This window comes from Pelodiscus sinensis, chromosome 1, assembly GCF_049634645.1.
Source record: "Pelodiscus sinensis isolate JC-2024 chromosome 1, ASM4963464v1, whole genome shotgun sequence".
NCBI classification, from domain to species: domain Eukaryota; kingdom Metazoa; phylum Chordata; order Testudines; family Trionychidae; genus Pelodiscus; species Pelodiscus sinensis.
The window spans coordinates 103,771,699-103,793,902 of record NC_134711.1 but is presented as its reverse complement, the minus strand read 5'-3'; the positions used below and the strand labels follow the sequence as shown (position 1 = coordinate 103,793,902).

The 22,204-nt window shown below is 43.7% G+C and overlaps 1 long non-coding RNA gene across 1 annotated transcript; it reads left to right on the top strand.

The window, feature by feature from the left end:
• Positions 1–258: 258 nt before the first annotated feature.
• Positions 259–19,709, top strand: LOC112547500 (uncharacterized). Its single transcript, XR_003091238.2, has 4 exons — positions 259–357; positions 11,059–11,139; positions 14,708–14,838; positions 19,540–19,709. It is a non-coding gene; the product is annotated as an uncharacterized LOC112547500 (long non-coding RNA).
• The last annotated feature ends 2,495 nt before the right edge of the window (positions 19,710–22,204 follow it).

Here is a 22,204-nt window from a genome sequence, read left to right as displayed (position 1 = left end):
CCTGATTGTGGCTGCTGGGTGCTATTGTCATGCAAATAATAATAATGCAGCCAGGAAAGGGCAATGGATAGGCAAGTGACCCCAGAATGACCCTACATGGGCTATTATCATTATTCATTCCTACACAGTGCTCCTTGCTCCATGAGACAGCAAAGGAATCCAGACTCTGCTGAAATATTTGCCTTCCTCCCTATGACACAGACGAATGAGGGTGCAGGGTCCTGTCTCCTGAAGCATGAAGTGAAAGTGGCTGTCAAGAGAAGACCAGTGGTTGCATAGGTACAGCTGAAGAGAAGTGCAGGTCTATCCTATCCTATCTGGAATGAAGGGATGGGGCAAGGAAATAGACAAGGGGAGGTAAGGAACTATAATACTTTCCCACTGAATGAAACTGTGAGGATTTACTTAATACATGTAAATATCGTTATCTGAAAGGCTTATATAAATTCAGGTGTGGGAAGGGGTTGTTTGAAATCCTCCCTCATTTTCCACACTTTGACCTTGTCTAGATTGAGGACTTGTCCTGCTTGCAGCTGTCAACAGGCACCCCTGCAGTGGCTAGCACAATAGGCCAAGCTCCTATTAGCACTGGTTACATTTTCACTTGTTTCAAGCATGTGTGAGTTCAATTAGTGCAAGGAACAGTTTTGCCTCACCTAGGCTCAGGGATTAAACTGATGCAGTTCCACTAGTATAATCAGGGCACATCCCCAGTATACACAAGGTCTTTTATCACCCTCAGAAGTCCCATAGCAGGCTATTGTATCCTTTCTGACCAAGGAGGGCTGAATACTACTCCTTCCCTAAGCTGGCCAGAGCTAGAAGTAGAGCATCCTGTGAGAAGTGGATGTACAAGGCAAACAATTTCATTTGGGACTTCATGAAGCTAGCTCCTTGCCTCTGCCAGGCCCCTTAAGAAGCATGGCCTACATCTCCACTGCCTTGCCTCTTGGGTTGCCGTTTACACCTGTGCACAGTGGATCTGTGAGTGGACAGTGTTGATTTGGATTCCCACTCTGCCCAGGTATAAATGGTTACGCAAAAGCTCATGTTTCCTGTATTGGATTCAAATCTCTGGCCTCTTCTGAATAGCAGCTGTCTCCCCACTGCTTCCCATGGGTATGTCTACACTACCCCGCTAGTTCAAACTAGGATTTGAATTTCCCGGGCTTCATTTGCATGAAGCCGGCCGGCGCCATTTTTAAATGCTGGCTAGTTCGAACCCCGTGCCGCGCGGCTACACGCGGCACAGAGTAGCTAGTTTGGATTAGGCTTCTAATCTGAACTAGCTGTACTCCTTGTGGAATGGAGGAGTACAGCTAGTTCGGATTAGGAAGCCTAATCCGAACTAGCTACTCCATGCCATTTAAAAATGGTGCCGGCCGGCTTCATGCAAACGAAGCCCGGGAAATTCAAATCCCGGGCTTCATTTACAACTGCGGATGACTACATTACCCCCGCTAGTTTAAACTAGCAGGGTAGTGTAGACATACCCCATGAGAAGAATATGAAGAAAACAAAGTTGAAACACATCGTTTCCACTCCGGGGGAAAATTTGTGTATGCAAGAACAGGATTTCACCCTATAGGGTTAATTGCTCAGATTGTTTCAAAGGAGAACCAGGCATACTTTAGATATGGTAGAACTCTGCTGCTTTTTGCTCATTGCTTTCAAGGAGCTGCTTGTCCCTTGCTTTTAATGAGCACAGGCATCTTTAAAACTGGTGGGCATTTCTGGTTAGCAGAAGGTTGTTAGTGTTTCTGCTAAGCAGCTAAGAAGCATCCAGCTGTGAAAAGCCTTTAACTCTTCAGCATGCACTTTTTCAGCCACTGGGGGTAGAAAAAATAAATAATCTCAACATTCGGAATTACCAGAAATGAAAGGCTGAAGATCTCAATGAAGTTGGGGGGTTGAGGGGGGGGGGGAAGGCGGCGAATAGATAATGTCAAGTGCAATAGTTCTCCCAAATCAAGGCTGGTCAGATATTGAGCTCTGCAAAGTTACATTGGAAAACACAAGATCTTCCATAACACAGCCAACAATCAGGCCTATCACTGCTTGGGATTCAGCCATCCCTGGCCTGTAACTGCTGTCATTGCACCAATGCATAGACAAGGAAACTTGTGATTTGCACCCATTGAAATGAGTGTAACCTCCTCTAATACGTGTCGTGACTTTCCTTGTCTACAGTTGAGGTATGCACCAGTGCAACTAAACTGTCACTGACCCCCAATGGCTTCATCAGGATTAATCCTAAATTTAAACAAGGCTTTAGTCCCACAGATTATTCTTCAATACATAAAGACCTAGCCACACTGTTGCATGATGGATCTAAATTCTATTCTCGGCCATGGTTCCTGGATTTCACAACACACCGGTGTGGCAAACTGGAAATTCCGTGGCAGCTTCATCTGGAATAGATGATGGAGAGTTTTATTGGCTTAACTTTGAAAATTAATAATGAAATCAGCTCCACCATTATTTGGTTTGAATTTAAATCTAATGCATTTCCACTCTCTGACATTTTCACTCTGCTGCAAATGTCGTGATTGACAATACGTAACTGCATTGCAGAGGTTGTCTGGGAACACCAGATGCTCGGTGAAAGCAGGGTTTGGAGCTGGGAGAAGATGTGGGAAGCAGGTTGGGATTGTGGGATAAGCATGTTGGCTGAATATTTCTGGAGGACATGTGGCTAAATCCCCTTCATTCTTTTGAAAATTTCAACTTTACCATTTGTGTCGCATGGTCTCCATCCATAATTGGAGACTCATCTTATCCAGGCCTGGTATACACTAGGGGATAAATTCAAATTAAGATATGCAACTTCAACTAAATTAATTGTGTAGCTTAAGTCCAAGTATCTTAACTCAAATTTGGCACCATCCACACTGTAGGAAGTTGAAGGGAGAACACTCTCCCTTCAACTTCCCTTAATTCTTGTAGAAGCACGACTACTGGCATTGACAGGGGCACCCTGGCAGTTCGAATTAGTGTGTCTTCACTAGGCCCACTAATTCGAACCCTGGAAGATCAACTGAAGCTGCATCTGTCTTATCTGTGCTGTAGACATGGCCCCCGAGATTAGAAGGCTTGAATGATTTCATGTGTGTCGAGTGCTGTGAGATTCTTGAATGAAAGGGGGATATATAATTGTATTATTGTGTTGTTTTTCACAGTTGCTTTCATATCAAAATTGTTCTGTTTACAAACCAAAACAGTTTTAACAACTGCCACTCTTCAAACTGAACTTGGACTTGGACAATGAAATGTATTTCTTCTGCATCACCAGTAACAAAAGTTCAATGTTCAGAACCAAGCTGGCACATTTATTAATGATATGTGAAGCAAAATAGCATCCAACTCAGTCTTCCATACCAGTGTTGGCTCTGCAGTGCTAACAGTAATAAAAACAGCATTTCATTTTGTCACTAAAGGAAACAGATGTGATTCAGAGATACATAAAGGGAGCCAATATGTTGGCAATGACACCAGTTTTACACAGTTGCTTTTCTTGCTACAATAACATTTTAAGGAACAGTTTGTGTGTGTGTTTAATTGTTTTGTTATTTATGTAGAAATAAAATGTAATTTGATTGTGTTGCCTTCCATGAAGTGTGAAGCTGCATTTCTAATAGTCTTAGAAGAAGGAAACAGCAATCTGAAATTGCTGAACAATAACTGTACAGAGTCATAAACTGGAAAAAGGAATTTAACATGCTGGGAGGAGGGAGAAACTTCTTAGTGGTTGATTTTAATATTGAAAAAGCATTTAGCCACAGGGAAGCTATAAGGTTAAATGTAAGAGGAGAAAGCTGTACTCAGTAGGGTCTGCACATCCTGGTAACTGTTCACACATTTGAGCTTGCACTAAAAACATGCCAGAGAAGAAATGTTCTGCATCCCTGTAAAATGTCTAGCCATGTATTGATATACAAAGCAGTTTGTATGTGTCCCCCTCTTTCTTTATCCTGGTGGACATGGGACTACGCCTATAAAAGGTAAGGGAGCCGACAGACACTGTGGGTCCCTAGGCACTGTGGGGACTGGCTTCACGCTCCTGAAAGTTGGAAGGGGCTGAACCAGGAGAGGCATCCCACAGTGCTGACCACAGCATGGCGTGTACCTCCCCACCCCCCTCCCCAGTTCTCAAGTCCTATGCGCTGACTGGAGAGTGTTGTGCGGTGCTCTGGTGGCAATTTAAAAGGTCCTGGGGCTCCGGCCACCGCCGCTGCCGCAGTAGAAGCAGTGGTGGCTGGGGGCCTTTGAATCGCCTGGCCCGGAGGCAGTTGCCTCCTTTTTGGAAGGCCTGATAAAGGATAACTTCATGGATTTGTCCTCCATCACTCATGTCCTCAGGGTGGGTTATTAGGAAGAGAAGCTTGTCTGAATGTGGAGGAGTAGAAACTGGGAGATTGGGGATTTTAACTTTATATCTATTTGTTTGGCAGTGAAGGGATTTCAGGGACTGCTCTAAACGCAAGCTTTACCCTGACAGAGAGCAGTATTTTAATTGTTAGAGCGTCTCTTCCAACCTAGGGGAGTTTCTTTGCATTTTGACAGTTTGAGGGTAGTACATTATATAGGATTATAGGGGTCCACATTCCATCCTCAGTTAAATGTTAAACCGTGGTCTGTTGCACTCATATAGTATTTTCCATCCCTGGCTGAAAGGTCAGCAACTTAAATGGCATTCTGTGAGCCTGTCTGGGGTGAAATTCTGGCCCTACTGAAATCATAATGTTTTTCATCACTGGGATGAGGTTTCTTCTTAGTAGAAAGGCTAGTGGTTCGGCTGCCAAATCCCAAACTCTTCTAGAAGACTCTCCAAATTTGTCTGAGGAGCCTGAAAGCCCTATGATCTCAACTCTGAGGCACTCCATCCGGCAGTCTGACCCAAAGCAGTGAGCCTGAGAAGCAGGGTGCCAATCAGAATCCTGTCTGGCTACCACAGTTTTCTTGAAATCAACATGGTCCTGATAAATATTTCTATTCTGGTTCATTAACATTTTCACAACATTCACCTGAGAAATTTCGGTTTGAAAGGTCGACCTTTGTATATACCATAATCCCAAGGAGCAGAGGCCTTACCTCATGGTTTTCTCAAGGTATGTTCTCTAAGAATTTGCATATTAGTGCAGTGTGTGGTCACACGTACATGGACACACAAGAGAAGTTGAAAGGCAGAGGAAGAAGGGAAGTGATTGACTTAAAGAATAAAATGAGCATTTTGGAGATTGGAAATTTCAGGGAATCGGAAATAAGAAAAACATGTTTTTATTCATTCTAGAGTCCCGGTTCATCCTTAAATCCAAATCAGATTAATTCCCAAAGCTGTTCTCTTCTGGTATCTACACTGTGTGAACTGATCTCAGCCCACTTTCTAGTAACTGGGTGTCCACATCACAAAAGCTGTCACATCAACTGGCATTAATTGGCACACTAGCTAACAATCTCAGCAGACAGCTCAAGGACCAAAAGGCTCAGAAAACTGTAGAGTTGTCAACAATCCATTCTCCAGTTATTATATCCAGTCCAAGATTTAGACAGATCCTATGTGGTAATTATGGAGCACAAGCAGGGGTTCTTTCTCTGCTATCTGGAGACCTAGGGAAAGTTAGTGTTTATATTTACTGAGAGATGTCAGTAGAGAATCCCCTTTGTGTCTATTGCACCTGAGTCCTGGCTTATCTGCTTTGTGAGTAACACTATTAGATTGACTGACCCTCTCACCCTTCACTACCACTATATTTTAAACCAATCAACAATAACATTCTAAAATGGGTCAGTGCGACGGAGGATCCCAAAGAAAGATACTGCAAAGACATTGCTGTAATTAACCTCTCTGGCCACTGAATGTTTCTGAGGTCCCCTTGGAATACAGCAGAACTAATGGAAACAAACAAGCCTCTAGAAGAAGGAAAGAAAGCGCAATGAAATTCTTTCTTTTTTGGCCTAGAGTATAATACAGTATTAAGGTCAAATGGTCACCACTGAGGGCTTGGACAAAAACTCAGGGGATCCTTGGCTGAGAGGTGAGGAAAGAGAATTAACGCTGGCCATTTTAAGCTTAGAGATGATCAAAAAATAGAATTTCCACCCTGTAGGAAACTCCAATACTGATATTTTAGTTTCAAATCACAACACAAAATTAAAATATCAAACTTTTCATTAAATAAGAAATAAATTGTAATTTGGAAATATTTAATTTCATTTCAGGTTGGCATGAATGCGTGTCTGCTTGAGACACCACAGTGCCTCATGACAGATGTAGGTATGGATCTTTTGTACCTCTAATCTCCTCTATACACCCTTCACCATGGATGGAATACAACTCCCATCATACACGCCAGCCCCTCCATGATGAATCCCATAATACATCATCACAGCTCAGTTACAGGATCAACAAAATGTTTCAATTAAATTTTCTCAATAGAAAATGCAGCCAAAATCAGTCTTTTCCCATGAAACATTTTGATATTGATGAAACCCCATTTTTGGAAAGAACAATGTTTCATTAGAAAATTTTCTGCCAGCCTTCCTTTAAGCCCTTTCCCACCCATTCATTCAGATGTAATATAATCAGAATCAAGCTTGGAACCATATATAAAACTAGCCAATAGCCCGTCGTAAAACGGAATTTTCGGGTCTCTCCTGCATGTCCGTCTCTCTCTCTCTCCTCTTCCTCCTGCCTCCCCCCTCTCTCTCAGCTCTCCTCCGCCTCCTGCCTCTCTCTACGTCTCTCTTTCTCTTCTCCCCCTCCTGCCTCTCACTCTCTCTTTCTCTTCTCCTCCCCCTCCTGCCTCTCACTCTGGGGATCGCGGAGCCCAAACAGTCGTTTGGGCTCCGCACTCCCCATGCAGGGACAAGCAGCGCAAGTGGCTGTTTGGACATCCTCTTGTGCTGCTTGCTCCCGTGCGGCGGCCCAGCTGAGCGGCACAGAAGTCAGCCGAGTGCCACGGCGGGACAGGAAAGGGAGCAGGGCCATATATGTTGCCACCCTGTCTCCCTTCCCCTCCTGCCGTGGCACTCAGTCGACTTCTGCGCTGCTCAGCCGGGCCGCCGCATGGGAGCAAGTGGCACAAAAGGCCGTTTGGGCTCCCCCGCAGCGGCCCGGCTCAGTGGTGCAGAACTCAGCTGAGCACCATGGCGGAGGGGAAGGAGGGCGGGGTGGTGATGTACACGGCCCTGGCCCCTGGCCATGTACGTCACCGCCCTGCCCCCCTTCCCTTCCCGCCGTGGCGCTCGGCTGAGTTCTGCGCCGCTCAGCAGGGCCACCACGGGGGAGCAAGCAGCCATTTGGGGTCCACGCTCCCAGTGCAGCACAGTGCTGCATGGGGAGCGCGGACCCAAAATGGCCGCTTGCGCCACTTACTCCCCCGCGGCCGCCCAGCTGAGCAGCACAGAAGTCAGACGAGCGCCACAGTGGGAGGCAACAGTGCCCCCCAGAGGCAAGACTGTAACACTACAGCGTTACAGAGTCACAGACATTGGGCTACTATATATGTATGATACCTGTAGGAAAGATAGTGTTCCTCCTCTGCAATGAAACTAAAGTGATAATAGGCCTTCTGCAGGTAGTATTGCCCCTTAAAATAGCAATACTATGTGCCCAATAACAAACCACAAGAGTGTGTAAAGATCCTTTTAACTTGGCTCCCAAATGGCAATGTATAAGTTGTGACCTCGAGAGACGTAATGTTCTTATCAGCAGGGGCTGCTTCTCCAAAGCCTAGTTCCACTGTTCAATAGTTTGCTCATTCACATGGTATTCGATGTTTGTACTTTCCTGTTCATAATATATATTGCTCCGTTTCACTATCATAAACAGTTATGACTTGTGTATCAGTAGCAACATTTTACTGACGCACTGATGTTTCTCCAAAGCCTGCATCTACTTGCCAGGATTCCTGTTCATTCAGGATTATTGTGAAGTGTGCTGATCAGGTGGTGCCAGTAGCTGTTGGTCAGTATCAGACACGGAGAAGCTGGTGCTGAGCCAAAAGATCTGTTGTTACTGCTCATGGTCATGTGGCTACAACTAGTTAAACTTTAGAAAATTAAGGAACTCATCTTTCAAAGACTAATACACGTGCATAATTTTACCCCTAAAAGTAGATCCATTTTCCTCAGTGTGATTCCTTTATACGGGTAAAGATTAGTCACGCGCATCAGCCTTTTCAGGACTATCTCCCATATTAGTATAATGTTTTCCTCAAGCAGATTAAAGCTTAGATTGAAAACTGCCATTTCCATGGTTCTACAGGTAAACTAAAGGACTCTGAAGACTTTAGTGCCTGTAAATGTGAGATTTTTAGGGGAGAACTGCTGACAATAAAACTACGTCTAGACTGCAAGCCTCTTTCAAAAGAGGCTTTTTCGAAAGATACTTTCAAAAAAGCTTCTTTTGAAAAAGAGCGTCTAGACTACAACCAGTATTTTGAAAAAGAGAGCCGCTTTTTTGAAAGAAAGCACCCAGGCAGTCTGGATGCTCTCTTTTGAAAAAGCACAGTTTGCATTACATAGCACCTTTTTTTGAAAGAGCACTTTCGAAAAAAGGCATTCTTCTCATAAAAGAAGGTTTTTCGCGGTCGAAAAAACTGCCACGTTCTTTCGATTTACTTTTGAAAGAACACTGCACCAGTCTAAATGCAGGGGAAGTTTTTTCAAAGAAAAGCCACTTTTTTCGAAAAAACCCTGTAGTCTAGACACACCCTTATGGTCCTACCACATATGTATATACTGAGAGATAGAGCCCTGTGTTTTATTTACTTTTATTCTACCCCCCTTCACAGAGATACAGAAATGCCCAACCCCAGCAGTTGCTCCCTGACATCATGTCACTTGACAAGAAAACAACAATCCCAAAACTGAATCAAAAGCAAAAGCACCAAAATCAACTTTTCTCTCCATTTTAAAATAAACACAGGCAGATAATGTCACTCCCATAACTAACTGCAACTCCCCCTTAAAAGTAAATTTCCAAAGCAGAGAATCCCTGGTGGAGGAGATCTTACTGAAAGTCCCACTAATTTGTAATGAGTGGGGCCCTACCAAACTCACCGTTGTGAAAAACACATGAAATCTGATCTCTGCCATAAAAACTGAGTATTGTAGAGGAGGGGCAGGACTGCAGTTGCCCCAGCCAGGGGATTCTACTGTTGGACAGTCTCTGGTTACTAGTCCTGGCTCAGACTGGAAAGGGATGAGACTTCCTCTTCCTCCGTAGGGGCCACTCCCAGAAGTGGGACTGACCCACCTCTGGCAATGAACCCCAGTTGCAGGAAAGTCTTTGGCTGCTGGATGGAGGCGGCCAGGAAAACATGGAGGTATGGTAACTCCCACACCATGCAACCCTTACTTCTGGACTGCCCTTTTATGGTGCTAGCTTTTAGACCTTTGAAACCTTCTGATCCCAGTCAGTGCAGATCCCACAACATTTATGCATCAGTGTACTCCTGATGTGAAATTGCTTGGTAATCAAGCTATATAATCTGCCTTATCTTTGGTTTCAATGTTAGGCACTTCAAGGAAGCACTATGTAAATGTAATTTCAAGGCAAAAAAGAAAAGGATAATTGTGGCAAGGTCTCTAAACCAGAGTGGAAAAAAAGTTTGCCTTCTGTTCGCCATTTTTAGATGGAAAAACATTCCCTAACTGGGCATCCAGGAAGAGCCCAGGAACCAGTAACACACTGAAATTGGGCACCCAGGTAACAAATGTGGCCATACACCTTTAATTAGGGATATCAGTGTAAATTCTTTTCATTTCATCCACCTGCTTCCCACAGTCTATCAACATTCTCTCTATCTTGTCTGGAAAAAGTCTCCTCCAGCCAGCCTTTATGAAAACCCTAATCTCGTCTAGATCTTGGGGTATTTCTTCCATTGCACTACCAAGGACAATAGCATGCTTTACTAGGGTAGATAAATATTATACATTTTCTTTCACACATGCAGAAACTGTGGAAGTGAATAGCAGTCTAGAATACCATATACTGATTGATAGGGGTGTGCATTTGACCTCAGTAAATGATATGGTGATATTTCCAAAGTGAGATAGATTAAAGAGAGGCAGTTAGTTGTGAGAAATTCTGTCCCATCCTGGAATTAAAGGGCAAGGGATTATTAAATTGACTTCCCAGGTTTCCCTTTTATGGATTTGGTGCATAGTAAAAGTGTCTTGAATCCACCACTAGCAGGTCTTTAAAGAGAATGGGGTTAGGCCAAATAGTCTGCAGAGCAAAATGGTAATACTGGGTTTGTTTTAATAAGCACGAAAGTGTGCATACATATGGTGTGGATTCAGAACAGCCCCGCGTGGGGGATTAACATTGATCTTCTTTTTATGTGAATAAATTAAATTACATTCACAAACTGTCATTTTAGATATATAGTAAATCCTAAATCTTTAAATCTACATTGTTTCATTTGTATGTATAAGTCCTAAAGAAATGTGCAGTGATGCACAACTATACGCTGACATTTTTTCTGCACTCAGTTAATCATCTACCAACGTGCCAGAAATTATGAAAATAACTCAAGTCTACTGTGAATTCAGCCCTCAGGGTGTCCAACTCCTGCCCCTTATGGAAAGATATTTTACCTCTTGTGGCCCTAAGCCCCCTTCTGCAATCATTACACTACTGCAATCGTAGCTGTACACAATGTGCTTTCTGATGTAGCACACTGGTTAATAACACCACTGTAAAATGCAAGTGAGAACATTTTATGTGGAGTCATGATTTCCCTCTGTATAATGTGACCAGAACATATTTAAGACCAGGCAGCCTCGCCTAGGAAAAGGTGATACATAGGTCTGTCATATACAAGGAAATGTGGTTTTTCCTAAATGTATATATTAGTAGTAAACAAAACCATTGAGGGTAAACTGGTAAAAGTGATCCTCCTCTTGAGAGACAGAATTAACATGGCTCCTGCACATCAGAGAGACACAGGAGACTGAATCCACAAGAGGCCTTCCCAGCTTGTAAAACAGAGATGTTCCTTTAGGGACATAAGAAACTAAGCGAGATTCCATCTTTTTCCTTCCCCTTAGGAGACAAGAAACCAAGCCATTTGGCCTCTGGGATGAGAGTGGGCAAGACTGGTTGGTGAAAAGCTGGACAGGAGACTGTGGGTGAGATAAACCATCATGAACAAAGATTGCATCCTGCTAGATTCAGTTTTAATTGTTTATATGCACGTTTTCACTTTTACTTGCTTGTTACCATCTCTTCCTTTATCTCTTTTACTTTATACCACTTACTGTGTGGATACTTATAAATGTATATTGTGTTCATGCTAAATCAACAGTTCTGTGTAAGGTCAGTGAAGTGTGGGCTCCTAGAAAGCTAACAGGTTGCAATATTTAACTGCCTCTGTAAAGACAGTGAACACCACACTTTCTCTGTGAGGATACTAGTGCGTGCAGCAGGATGATTTGGGGGGTTAATTCAGGCCTGGAAGAACATGAAGGTCATCCCACAAGAAGTAGCTAGGTTGGACAAAGCCGGGGTGAGGTTTGTGAGCTTTTGGGGTCAGAGCTCTGGACCAAAGCTGAATAGCCACACAGAAATGATGATAAGGCAGACTTTTATCAAACCCCGTGCTGGCCTGGGTGAACCACACAATCTCACACTTCTTCTCTCCTGGATAAGTTTCATATGTTCATGTTCCCCATGGAGAATTTCTGCTTACTTTGGGCTATATCATTATCATGAGGAGACAATCCACACTGGGCCTATGTGACGGGGGTGGTCCATTCACCGCTGGGATGGTACCTCCTCCAGGTCACGCTGGGGGATTGCTCACCAGGTCAACACCTCTTCCCACAGTTGCATGCCATCACTCCATCTCTCTTCTGGTCTGCTGCCCCCCCTCACACTCAATGGGCAGCTGCTGCCACTTCAAGACTCAACACTCCGGCTAGGTCAGGTTAGAAAGACACTTCTCACATACAGGTTCAGGCAGTCTTCCCATTTGCTGCCCTGCCAGTACCCTTTCTCCAAAGGGTTGGCAGGGGAACCTAGTCTGGCACTTTGCATTTCAGTATAACGACTTTATTCAAATGACTGTTTTCATTTGCTTTTTTGTTTGAGATTATATCTTGCACCAAGTAATCTCCTGTGGTATGAGGAGTGGAACTGGAGACAGGGATTTAGGTTTCAGGGGGGACTGGAAATGGTGAGGGACCAGAGGCTTAGGAATGCAAGCTGGGAGACTGGCTGCTACAACCTCAGCAAGTAATACTGGCCTTGCAATATATTATGTGTAACTCAGCACGATGGTGATAATTATGATGTGCAGTTACAGCAGCACCTAGAGGACACAGCCAAGAACAGAGCCCCATGGTGCTAGGCATTGCACATACATGTAGTAAGCAATTCCCTTGAAAAGCTTATAATCTAAACAAACAAAATGGCCAGTGTGGGGTGGGATAGAAAAGCACAGAGAGGTGCAGAGACTTGTCTAATGTAACATCGAAAGTTAGTGACAGAGCTGGAAATTGAACTCTGCTCCCCTAGCTTCCAGCTCAGCATTCTGTCCACAGGAGCACACATGTGGCTTTAGAAATACCAGATTGTTTTTATAAAGTATGATTTATAAGTCACTCAAAAATTAACTAGTTCCAAGACTTAGAAGCTATAATCATGCATTGAGTACGAGTCCCATAATATAGCCCAAAGTAGCTCAACTCATCTCCCTTCAAACGCCAACAATGCTATGTCTCAGCTGCACCTTAATGTACCACTTTTCCTAAATCTCCATCATACTTTCTGTAATGACTCAGTCTTGTGAACTACTTTCTTAACTAATTAGGGTTTATCTACACTGCAACACTATTTCTAAATAACTAGCGCTATTCTCGAATAACTTAGTCCGCACCTACACAGCAGGCAGTTATTTCAAAATAGTGTCAAAATACTGTCAGCCTGAACTTCTTACTCTGACTCCTGTGACCCTCATTGTATGAGGAATACGGGAAGTCGGAGGAAGAGTGCTCTATTTCGAAATAACTGCTGTGTAGACACTTATTTTGAAATAAGCTATTTCTAAATAAGATACGTAATTGACATAGCTCAATATATTGAGCATGTGCAGTGTAGACACATCTTAAGCTGTTCAGGAGGATTAATTACTGACCACAGCAGTCAGCAATGGGTCAGTAAACTAATGTGGCTGGAATTTGTGTTTAGAATACTTTCTTCTATTATTAGATACCCTTCCCCCCCACCACCATTGTAGGACACAAACACACACCCCAGCCTGGGAGCCTTCCTGGTTGTGGAGGGGAAGCTATTGAGATACATAGTAAGTCTGCTGTTCCTGAATACTCCAAAGCTGATAAATCCAGCCTGGAATCAATTCTGTTTACCCTGAATATGACCAAGGGGGTCTCTAAGTTAGTGGCCCACAACATTTTCCACAGGGAGATACCTCTCCTGCCCCCTCCTTTTTGAATAGCTGGGATCTAGTTGGGAGCCAGCTCTCATTTAGCAATATGAGAAGAGCAGATCACATGCCACACTCCCTGGCACCTGTTGGTGAACCCCAGTTTGAGAACACATACTCCAGTTTACAGAGTTGGCCCTTGGTTTGAGTCTGAGCCGGAGAAGCAGCACTCACTATACTCCTAGCTATCACTATCCCCATTGTGTCCATCATGGACAAATACTTGTTGGCCTCTAAAGTGTGGTTTCTCCGCTGGATCTGTGAGGATCCCCATTGCCTTTTCATTTATTTTCCCTTTTCTTTAACTTTCCTTCCTTCCTGCAAACACAGATCTCCAGGCAATCCAGTTGTGTTCTAACAATAGGGGCAGCAGGGGGCACACGCCAGAACACTCGCAGGGCCTCTCATTGTTCGGCTAATGGAGCTTTGTGGATTCTAGATTCCCCAGCTCAGAAGGAGCTTGCTCTTCATGCTGCCTTGCCTTATCCCTATGGCCTCATGAGCCCACATTCTGTGCATTGATTCTGCCCCTGCGCCTTTAGAGACCACGCTTTCTTCCACCTCCTCCCTGGTCTATTTACTCCCATCTGGACTGTACTCCCATTTGAGTGGCCAGACTCTTGACTGGTGTAAATCAGCATAGCTCCGCTGACATCAATCAATGCCTTGAAGCCAATAGAGCGGTGTTCACCTACACCCATTCAGGATCTGACCCTGGAAGCTGTTCCTGATTGTTACAGGCTGTTCACATGGGAATGGAGTGACCACTGAATGTGATCATTTATGTTGGCAACATGTTCACCTTAATGGCTCTTCCATGGTGACAAGAGTTCCTGGAGCTGGTGCTGTCTTTGTTCACAAAGGAAAGAGTGGTCTCATCCCAGGAGGAGGATGGTTGAACAGAAAAGAGAAACAGCCCTTTCTGAAGAAATTTTCCTCTGTTATTTTTCAAAATATTTTCCCCTTTAAAAGAGTACTTTCATAGTCCCCATGGCTAATGGAGGGAAGTGGTATTAAACAGCATGGCTTCTGCTTTTGAACTAATACTAAACAGGAAGAAGGGAGAAGGAAGTTGTTTTAAAACTCCAAGAGGAGGAGAAAAAAAGATTCCTGATTGCACAGTCCTACAACTCTGGCATTGATGTTCATCTCCTATGGCTTGTTGGCAGGCGAGGGGGAGTTTGTTCATGTTCGCTGGTGGGTTAGTCAGCATTTGCTTTGATAATATGATCTGTCTGTTTTTCTTTTAACAGTTGTTTCTCCTCCACAAGTCAAAGGCAGGAGGTCAATCCTCAGGAGCAACCCTACAATAACAAACAAGCCTGCAAAGTACAGCACTGCTGTGAAGCCAAACTGTAACAAACCAGTGTTTGAGCAACGCATGGTAAGTTAAAAGAAAAAAAGAGGTGGTGGTCAGGAAGGAGACTGATTTATTGTCCTGATTGCACAGATGTTTCAAACATCATGAAAACATTATTTCAACTTCCAAAGACGTGCCACTTAGATCAGGGGGTTCCCTTATAAACCTCCCTTTTCAGTTAGTGTTTGGGTGGGACGTGCTCTTCTCCTTGCTTGCTTCTGAACTCATTCCATTTATTTTGCCAGTTTTCTTTCTTACATAACTTGCCAAAGTATGGACATTATTTCAGAGTACTTGCATCACAAAATGGCTTCTTGCTTTTTCCCCTCGGTGTAGCTCTTATGCTGGTTTGCCTGGTTCTGTGAAGCAATTCTTACCTCAGACAAGCCCCAGTCATAATCCCAGTTGTGTGTCAGTGATGATAATACTGTTCTGCCATTGAACAGGGTCATCACTTTGGTTATGGGCATAAACAATCTGGCTTTGTCAGCTTTTTGGATTAGTGCCCATAAAATAGTGCCATGCTGGCACTTCCACTCAATTAAAACACTCGGGCCGTTTTCAAAAAGCTGCCACTTGAAGGTAGCACAGTAATAACAACACTTAGCTCATAATTCACATACCAATACAGCTACCACGGTACAGCTGCTGAAATGGAAATGCCTTCTAGGCATTTGCATACAAATCAGTGGTGCCAAACAGCTTCCCTTCACAGATTCTCAGAACAACCAGAAGAACTACAGGGCTAGATTTACAAAGAAACTGATCCTGAATTTCATACCTAAATTTTAAGCACTTCAAAAAACACTGGGATTTGCAAAGCCTGCCTTACATAGCCAATGGGACCCACCAAGCTTCTCCCTTGGAGTTAGATGCCCACATCTGGGATGCAGGACAGTGCCTTCCTCTGCTTGGAATTGTCAGCTGACAAGCCTTTCTTGGTGTCAGGCACCCATGCTCTGTTGGACAGGAGGAGTTCCCTCATCACTTTATCCCAGGGTTAAAGTACTCCCCTGGGCTCTGGGAGTTCCAATCCTCCTTCCATCTGAGGGGAAGTAAGGATCTGAATTGGGATTTGCTACCTCTCGGTTTAGCTACACAGACACACAGTTTGGATTATGGGGAGGTGATTAGCACTGTGCACCATAGTGCTGCACAGTAACTCCCCCGGATGGATGCTGCACTAGGAAACTAAAAGGTTCCTTGTTTGTGTTAGTGTAATCCTGCAGTCCTACCATCGTCACCTTGACAAACCTTAACAGGGGACATAGCTTTCCTTCAGATCAAGCACAACTCAGACTGATCTCAGGCTAGGTCCTGAAGGCCAGGTGCCTGTGTGTTCAGTCTATGTGTCTGAAACTTTGGCAACAGTAGGATTGCTGGCAATGCTGTGGCATCCCTTGGTAACCTGGAGGGACCGAATCTCCCTGTTGTTGCTCCAGGGCAATGGGAGTTCTGTGCCCCTGTGTGCCCTCCCTCCCCCTACTACGTGTTCCTGAATGAAACCCAAATATAAATGATAAAAACAAGTTTCCCCACTAGTGTCCTCCCTGTTTTTTCCATGTATCATTCTGCTTCTGCACTCGAGGAAAAAAAAATGATGCCTCATTTTTAAATTAAATTCCTTTTTTATTTTGGCAAGCTGGAGAATTCAGAATACAAAGAAGTGTTTCCAGCAAGCAAGGTAATGGATATTAGATAAGGATCGTTTGCTATGGTTTTTTTAATTGGCAGATGAGGACTCCTGATGTGACTCTAATATAGCACATTTACTTCCCGACTACTTGATACGCAGAGATGTCAAGTCTAGGCGGTCGAGTGGCTTGCCCGTTTAATAGGATGGCAGTGAGAGGGAAAGGATGTATTTGCAGGGCAAAGACCATTATTACTCTCAAGATGTTCCTAATAGGCAGCTAGAAGAATTTCCATTATTATGCACGGAAGTGTTACTTGATGAGGAGAAAAAGGTGTCATCTTAAAGCTCTCACCCTTCAGGTAGTATCTTGCACGGCTTACCAATCAGTGGAGAAGAGCCAACGGTGGGGGAAGTGCAGGAAGTACACTTCTCTGTGTTCCACTGAAGCTTTTCATCTGTGGCTGTAGGCAGTAACACATTCCAGCAGAGCTTTCCTTCTGCCTCCACAGCTGACACACTTGCTTATGCTTTGATGACCTCCCTGGCCTACTGAAATCCCACCAGTGACAGGGAAGGGTTTTCCTTTGCAGCCCCTCTGGGCCTCACAAAGTTCTTCTAATGTCCTGTCTGTGTGGGTGGGATGTGTCTCAACCCAACTTACTATTTCCATGTTAGTTCTACAGTAGTGTAGAAACAGACAGGGCATAGTTAAGGGGCATAGAGCACATCCAGCTGGGCTAGCAGGGCTCAGGTGCTGAGTATAAAAATCATAGGAAATAAGAACTGGGAACTGGGTAGGGATGAGACCAGGCTCAGGAAGGCAATGCTTTTCTTTTACTCACAGACTACAAGAATTTTTGTTTGAAAGCCCTGGTATGAGCAGAGGAGTTGCCTGGATTGCTGTTATTCCCTATGAAGGGGAAGAACATTTGCCATTCAAGCGCTTGTCATCCTGAAAGTTTGTTTAAATATAGGGAGATCCCAGGCTGTCTAACTATCCTCTAGTCTATTCAGAAACGGGCAATTAAAATAGTCTTTCTCAAATGCCACAAATTATATCTCCTTCTCTGAATCCCTTCTTGGCTTCCTTCCAGTATGCAGAATCGAATTCAGTTCTTTTCACAGAAGCCTTACTTAAATCTCTGCTCTGCTTTCTCATCATACTGATTCTTGGCCCTTCATTCCTCCCAGGAATTCAGCTTCACTGGCACTCCCTCAATTTCCTTCCCTTTTTGTGGTTTCTCTGCCTTCTTCCATATTTTCCCTTAAACGTTTTCCCTATCTCTCTATCTCACACATCCACCTTTATTCAAATCTCTTTTGAAGTCTGACTCCTTCGGGGAGGCAGACACATGCTAAGGCTGGTCAGGGCATAAGATGGAGAGAAGTAAGGGAGTCCATCACAAATTGCTGAATGGCCATTTAGTGACTAGACTTGTACCACTGACGCCAGTGAAAGTTTTGGCTATGAATTCAATGGGAGCAGGACTGGAGGTTTAGTCTGCAAGCTCATCAGCACAAGAATTACCTTTTCCCATAGGCCTTTGTGTACAGTTCTGTGCACATTGTTTGTACTTAATACATTGCTATTTATAACAATTGAGCCTGCATGCACATAAGCTGATAGGGTATAGACAGAGCCTAAAAAAGGGATAGTAAAGTAATGGATTAGGACACCACCAAATTAGCAAATTGATTGAGGACTGTACTTCAGAGCCTCTGTAGACTCAAAACCTTAATTTGTCCATATTTTATTTGAGAAACAGGTAAATGCTGAATAAAATAAATGAATCTGAGAGTGCCATTTATTTTCAAAAACTGCTGATTGAGTGTGAGGATGAAATAGTCAACATGAATAAACATATTTATTTTAAAAGAGCCAGTTGTAAAGTATATTATGTGAGGTACAGGTATGATATAAAGTCCCAACTTCACTTAAGAGATTGACAGAGTCATATATTCTTGTACAGGCTATCCCCGGGTTACGTACAAGATAGGGACTGTAGGTTTGTTCTGAAGTTGAATCTGTATGTAAGTCGGAACTGGCGTCCAGATTCAGCTGCTGAATCTGGACACCAGTTCTGACTTACATACAGATTCAACTTCAGAACCCCAGGCGTCCCCAAGTCAGCTGCTGCTGAAACTGATCAGCAGCTGATTCCAGGAAGCCTGGGGCAGAGCAATTCTGCCTCGGGCTTCCTGTAGTCAGCCGCTGGTCAGTTTCAGCAGCGGCTAACTTGGGGACGCCTGGGGTAGAGCAGCTCGGGTGCTGCTGGGTTGGTCCAGTAGCACGGCAGCTCCTCGGCGCTACTGGACCAACCCAGCAGCACCCCAGCTGCTATGCCCCAGGCGTCCTGATTCAGCCACTGCTGAAACTGATCAGCAGCAGCTGAATCAGGACTCCTGGGGCTGAGCAGCTGGGGTGCTGCAGGGTTGGTCCAGTAGCGCCAAGGAGCGGTGCTGCAGGACCAACCGGCAGCGCCCCATCTGCTCTACCACAGGCCCCGGGCTTTGCTCCACATCTCCCTGGTCTGCTGAGGGGGGCACTAGATCAGCTGGAAGCGCCGCGGGTCCGGCCCCGGGTCCTCCGCCGCTTTGCTCCCCGTCTCCCTGGTCTGCTGGCTCCCGCAGCAGACCAGGGAGATGGGGAACAGCTTTTCTCGCCCCGGAGGAGGCTGGCGGCAGGACCAGGCGTCCCGCCGCTCGAGTCCTCCCATGCGAGAAAATCCCCGTTCGTAACTGCGGATCCGACATAAGTCGGATCTGCTTAACTTGGGGACTACCTGTATTATGCTTCTGGTTTATATTAGCTCACATTCTCTTTCAGAATATGCCCTTCTGTGTTCTTACAATCATAGCTATAACAGCCCAATGGCAAGCCCATGTACTATCTTCATGTTGATTATTTGTATTTCTCTTCTCTTATACTGTCTTATGAAGGAGTATACTTAAGAGTGTTCATGGCTGGATGTAAAATGTTTGCTGTAAATACCATTCTTAAAAACAATGTTCTTTATTGCAAACTGATTTGATGTTAGTAATGGTACAAATATATAATCAAGGCAAAATAACCTAAAGTCTTTTCACAGGAGGAACGTCTGTAGGCATCAGGATCCCGACATTCTAATCATGGTTGATCAGAAATATCAGTTTTAATGCAGTAAACTGGATACACAGCAAACTTTATGTTCCAGTTCATCTGAGCCCACTTCTTTTTACCAGACATTAAAGACACATTGATGTTGTTCTCTTTTGAACAAATTCTAGAATAAAAGTTCCTATTAAAGGAGCTTAAAGATACAGTGGAATGTTTGGGAAGTATTTGGTGTGTGTATGTGATATGCAATATTAGAGGCTGAAGTTATTTTGTGAGGGGCAGAGTCTGTAAATCCAGAAAGGGTTGAATGATGTGTGGATTTATAGCATGGTAAAAGGTGGATCACTTAACTGAACATTTACCCACTTTTAAGGGTTTGCATGGATTTGATGTAGTACTTAAATGACCCTAACTCTATTTCAGAGAAGTAGAAACAGTAGGATAGGATGGTGAATTTAGAGATCAGCCAAGTGTAAGATTGGGTTCATATATTTAAACCATAAGGGACCATTGTGATCACCTCATCTGATCTCCTAAATAATACAGGCTGCATGCTTAGCTGTTTGAACTAGAGCATATCTTCTACAAAAATCCATTCTTGATTTTAAGATCTCCAAAGATGGAGAATCCACCACAATTTATTAAATTGTTTCAATCATTAATTATCCTCCCTGTTAAAAAAGTATGCTTTGTGTCCAATTTGAATCAATCTAGAGGGCTCAAACCAAGCAAAGTTCAGGTAGATATTGTGCAAGCTTCCCTAGCACAACTATGTAATCTCCTTAAATCCTGAACAGCCACCAGCCTCAGCCACTTCAATCTTCTGACCTCATAAGTATTCTAGTTCTCTTTAATGGTGAGCAGAGTCAAATAATCATGAAAAATGTGCCAGAATATATGATGGTTTTCTGATATGAGAAAAGTCCACTAGTGAGGAGAATAAAACCATCGCCCAGGTCACTTATTGTTTAAGACAGAATTTGAGCATAAGTTTTCATAGGTGAAATAATTTTATTAACCCAACTCAGCGCAGGATCACTTTACCAAGGTTGGATAATCAGATTGGTATGCTGTCTGTCTGCCGACACCACAACATCCAAAAATATGGAAATGGACAATGATTTGGATAAGAAAAAGTCAAGTTTAATTTTGTGGGGAATAAAACCCTTCATAATTGGGGGGATATTTAAAAAAATGTCCTTTTGCCAAAAATCTCTCATTGAAGAACACTTTAGCCAGCTTTAAAGAACATGTTGAGTACAGACATCTCTTTGAAACTGTCCCTTGCCTTCCTAATCAACTTCCTAATCATCATATTTGGTCACTTCCTCCACCAGAGGAAACTTACAGTTATCCAGCAGCTCCTTGCCTGCAGAAGGAACCCAACGTGCTTTACAGACTGTGTTCATGGTGTGGTCCACTGCATCCAGTCATGAGAGCCACAAGTATAAATGTAGGTCTACTTGGGTGGCTTTTAAACACGAGCTTACATCTCCTAAACTTGTGTTACCTTGTATCTCCTCCACTGTCTCTAACCTGTAGCTATCCCTTTCTCATTGCCCTTTCTCACTCATCTCCTGCCCAACACACCAGCTCTTTCTATGCCCTTATGCTTTTCCTGCCCTCTGTCTTCACCTGTCTCCACATTTTCCTTTCCTTAATTTTACAGTACTTTACCCTAGCTCCTTTTTCCTTTCTGCTCCCCACTGATTCAGGTCTAATGGAAAGTAATGGTGTTCATTTCCAAAGCCTTCTCTGGCACTGACCCAAGACACTTCTGAGATTGCTTCTCTCTTCACAGCGTCTCCAAACCAGTTGCCACTTTGTTTCTCATATACTAGGGTGCTTCTATTCAACCAAAAGCAAGGTAATTTTAAATAGAAATGAAAATATTCACCCATTTACCTTGCTCATCAGTGATGGAAGAAACATAATCGGACTCATCCAATCAAAATTAACCAGTAAATATCCAATTTCATTCATTTGCAAACTGCTTGTATGCAATCTACAGATTAAGAATTGCTCACTGGAAGAATTCAGCAACAAATTAAATAGGGAATTGTAAACAGCTTGCAGACTACTTGGAAACAGAAAAGAAATTTATTCATTCACGTTATCTGATATTAAGTTCCAGGTTGATAAGCAAGACAACAGTATTTACCTAAATTTAATTCCATGAAACAGTAAAAGCGGTGTTTGTTTTCCAAAGAAGGACATGATAATTACAATTTCAAGAGGCATATTTATACCATGCTTTCAAGCTGGTCACAGTGGAGAAGGAAGGATCATCTCTGGTTAAAACACTGGACCAGGAAACAAGTTCTGGGCTCGTTTTCCAGGTTTGCCACCGACTTTCTTTGTCATCTTGGATAAGTACCTCACCATCTCTGTGCCTCAGTTCCTTATCTGTTAAACGGTGATAACAAGGCTTATTTTACCCACTGTGAGGGATCATACAAACTCCACACTGGGCCTGAAGGGGTTAAAGGACAACACTGGACCCTGGTAGTCCTACTTCTCCAGGGCTATAGATTATGCTCCAACTGGAAAGGAAACTTAATAGAGTAACTCAATTCAGAATGGGGAAGCTGAGGAGGTAGATAGAAGTACTCTTAGGGCTCAAGAACAAGGGTGCTGAGGAAGCCTCCCTATGAAGA